Source organism: Micropterus dolomieu, linkage group LG05, assembly GCF_021292245.1.
Source record: "Micropterus dolomieu isolate WLL.071019.BEF.003 ecotype Adirondacks linkage group LG05, ASM2129224v1, whole genome shotgun sequence".
NCBI lineage: Eukaryota > Metazoa > Chordata > Actinopteri > Centrarchiformes > Centrarchidae > Micropterus > Micropterus dolomieu.
Genome location: NC_060154.1, coordinates 28,636,243 through 28,640,809, shown reverse-complemented (window position 1 = coordinate 28,640,809; position 4,567 = coordinate 28,636,243).

Here is a 4,567-nt window from a genome sequence, read left to right as displayed (position 1 = left end):
ACAGGCGCCCCCTGGAGCTGGTGTTCCTATCTCAGGGAAGAACGGCTCACATTATCAATCAATCAATCAGATTTAATTTGCAAACTAACAATACCACGTGCTTGACGTTGTGTTAAAATCCCAGCATACCCATGTAACCAAACTACAGTAATAAATACAGAAATAAAAGAGTCTGCATTGCAAAGTTATTAGATAAGACAAACAAAGAACATAACATGAGAATTTAGAAAAGTTAAAAGATAAATAAAATATAATAAGACACATGAAAGAGAAATAAGGGAAATATTAAGATCAAGAAAAGCAAAATATAAATAAATTTGGAAAATGCTAAACTAAAAAGATGGGTCTGAAATTTATTTTAAAAGAACTTAAAGTTTGATTATCACCGTTTCAGGGTCATTATGCTGGAAAAAGTTTGCTGTCAGTGATCTGGATAATAGGCCTATGTATCACAAATATGATTGTAAACTGGCTAGCTTTCTCATTTATCTGATTCATCTTGGCAGGAAAAAAACCCTGCAGCTACTTAGAGACAGGGCCAAGAGGTATATTTATCTTGAAATGAACTATTCTTTGTTGTCCTGCAGCAGGTACGTGAGGAGAAGTGCATTGGGCTAATGGTAGAGCTGTTGAGATTTTAACACATAGGAGAAAAAAAGAAAACATAGGACCTTATAGGCTTTAGCATATACAGTGTCACAAATCTCATGTTTTAGCAGCATTCATTTGTTGTTGAATGTACAAAAACACCATATTTAAACTAACAAGCCAATGATAATAATAATGGGAATAAACATCTTACACTCCGATCTTTAGGCTATCTGTATGCTATTCATTTAATATTTATTTTCAAATAAAAGGTCATGAAAATACTGACTAGAAAGATATCTGTTTGTTAGGCCTACCAGTATCAACATAGATACCAGCTTGTGTCACTGACTGTGCTGCTGGATGAAAGATGAGTGTTTGTGGGAAGGACGAGGAGGGCAGAGCGGAGTCTCCGGTATCCAGCTGTCTGTCCCTGAAGTGTGACCAGTCCAGAGAGATTCCTGTTGAACAATTCAACACAAAGTAAGAGTTCTCCTTATTCTGTTAGCCTTGTGGAATAAATCAAGCGACCGGCTGTTTTAGATGTGGGGCATAATAGATGCACTGTCAGAACGTCTTGATATTAGAGTGTGCAAATATTCATAATACTCATAATGCGGCTAAATTTTGTGCCATTTGAGTATTAATCTACAGAAGCATCATATGGTGTGCCACACTGCTTTCAGTGTCTGATGTGTCCCTGATTTTCTTGTTCTAAATATTACAGACTGAACCTTTAATAATAAAGGTAATAATTCTGAGGGTCTACTGACAGAAATGCACTATATTATCCATACCTATGTTTTCAGTGGTGTATAAAGACCTTACATAATGAACCAGTATGTTTTTTTACCTTAGAATGAGCCATTTCTATCTAGATACATTGCAGGTCCCCTTACATGGACGCCGCCATGTTTCTACAGTAGCCCAAAAGGACAAACGGCTCTACAGAGCGCGTTTCGTCACTACGTTGAATACGTACGAAGTAAAGTAGTAGTAGTCTTCTGGTTTGTTTGAAGTAAAAAGAGAAGTGAAATTTGGACAAATAAGAGGACCACATGTATTATTTAGCACAAGAGCCGACAAAGCGTGTCGGACACCTTAGCTGCTGCTCTGTGCTTGCAAAGGGAGGGGTGAGTGATGACTGATGGTGCATTCCGTTGTGTTGGAATAATCTGATTTTTTTCTCTCTCCTTGAATCTTTATTGCAAAAAGAGAAATAAAGTGGGAAATAAAGAAGTAATAAATAATAAAATAATAATAATAATAAAAGCTTTGCCAGGGGTAGTCTATGTTATATTAATATATTAAAAGAGAAAAAGTTTCTTGGCACATGCAGAGATTTTGGGAACTAAATGGAAAAGAAAGGCCTCTGCTTGATCGACACAACTTCACTTTTATAAATCTCTAAATTACAGTATCGTGCATTTCCAGTTTTTAGTACATTTCTTCTGGTCCAAATGCAAGAATTCATGGAGTACGACATATTTGAGACAGAAGAACTTCCACATTCACACAGACTGCCATCATCTGTCGACCGTGAACAACCCAGACATCGGTGCTTTCACTGCCAGCTTGAAACTAACACATAAAAGCACATATACAGGTAAAAATAAACTGTGAACTGATGTACAGGGAGAAAGAAGTTGTAGTTTGCATGTTTAATTATTTGTATCATAAAATCAGCTTGTACTTTAAATCATAAGCATTTCAGTCTGTAGATACATCCTAGGTATTGACCATTGATGGATGTTTGATGATTCATTCTGTGTTGAGGTATGTTGTGAAAAGTTGCTAGGATGTGTGTCATCAACTTCTCTGGGAGGTTTGCCCAGGTTTGGACAGGGCAGATCAAAAAGGGTTAATGTGTGAGGAGGTTTGTGTTCCAGCAGTTGGATAATAGTATTGCCTCCAAATTTTGGGAGTGATTGATTGCTTCTTATGTAAGAAAACGTAGACAAGAGGAGGACATGTTCTGTGTATAAAAATGTGTAGATTCAAATTTGCTCAGAGGATCACCACGATCCTCTGTCTTTCTACCATTTCATAACCACCATGCTGTGTGAAAGGTTCTGTCACTTCCTGTACTTTATCAATCAGAATTCTGACGATGTCATAATGTTGATGATGTCATAATGTTGATGATGTCATAAACACCATGCTGTGTGAAAGGTTCTGTCACTTCCTGTACTTTATCAATCAGAATTCTGACGATGTCATAATGTTGATGATGTCATAACCACCATGCTGTGTGAAAGGTTCTGTCACTTCCTGTACTTTATCAGTCAGAATTCTGACGATGTCATAATGTTGATGATGTCATAAACACCATGCTGTGTGAAAGGTTCTGTCACTTCCTGTACTTTATCAATCAGAATTCTGACGATGTCATAATGTTGATGATGTCATAAACACCAGTCTGAGGGGAATGTGATGTCACTGCCTGTACTTTATGACATCTTCAGCATTCCAAAGATCAAAGTCACTGAGTGAACACATTTTAATACTTCAACTCTTCAATCTAATATCTGGATCATTTACAACTGAGCTTCGTGTACAGAGCCCAGAAAAATGGATATGGACTTAGAAGCAGTCATTCAACAACTTGAAGGCATTAATATCCAACTGCAAAGGTATCCGAAACAAGATCAGAAAAATCTACTGGCAGAGCACCATGAAAATAGCGGAACTCAGAAAGAATTGGATGCAGTGCCCAACGCTATGACAGTGGCAACAGAAGCCATTTTAATAGCCAAGGAAGCTTTGGGAAAAGAACTTCAGCAGCTAAACCAGATGCGACCTGACAAAGCCTGGGATGAGAAGTGTAAGAACATCAAAGCAGAGCACTTAGCAGCAAGCCAGCAAAATGGGGCACTGCAACAACAAATTCAGGAGCTCAGGGAAAAACTCAAAAATGAACCAGCTTTCGACGAAATGTATGATCAACTGAAAGCAGAGAATGCGGCGATTAGCCAGCAAAATGACAACCTGAGACAAGAGATTCAGGAGATAGCCAAAGATCTCCGTAATGAAAAGGCTCAGCAAGAAATTGTTGATCAAATGGAAGTGTCAAAAGTGGCCATCAGCCAGCAGAACGCTGCACTGAAAGAACAATGGCAGAAGATCTCCAAAGATTATGAAGATGAAAAGATGTCCAGATTCAGGTATAATGAGAGGTTGCACATCGTGGACTTTATGCGCAAAGAAAATGAAGACCTCCAACTACTCATTCAGACCTTTACCAGAAGGATCCAGAACAGAAAAGCCATGAAGGACAAGTATAAAGCCCTGAAATCAGAAAAAAAAGCTGTTTCTGCAAAAAAAAATGAGCTTCTTAAAGAACTTCGTTCGCTCAACTCAAAGCGTGATAGCATGCCAGACTATGAAGACAAGTTTGATCTACTGAGAGAGGAGACAGGAGCCTTAAGACAACAAAACGATAAACTCCATCGAGAAATCAAAAAGTGCATTGAGGAGATGGAAAACAAAACCGTCATAAAGGAAATGTATAAAGAATTGAAAGTACAGAAAAAGAGTCTAACTCAGCAAAATAACATCCTGAAAAAAGAAATTCAGGAGGTGGAGAAAAGGCTTGTAAAGGAACAAGCTTTGGTAGACAGGAATAATGTCATGAAAGAAGAAAATGAAGCCTTGATCCAACAAAACTACACATTACAACTCGAGGTTAAAGAGCTCTACGCCAGACTACAAAGTGAACAAATGCTGGAGGTCATGAATAAATCGCTGACAATGGAAAAAGATGCCATGGGCCGACGAAATGACGTACTTCGACAAGAGGTCCAGGAGCTCAATAAAAAGTTTTGCTGAAAACAAAAAAGGGTAGGGATAAAACTCCAGCCTCACACAAAAAGGTGCTGGTTCAATTCCTGGGCCTGACTCTTTTTGTGTAGAGCTGGATTTTTGTCTACGTTTCTGTGTGGAGTTTGTATGTTTGTCGCTGTGTCTGCGTGGGTTCGCT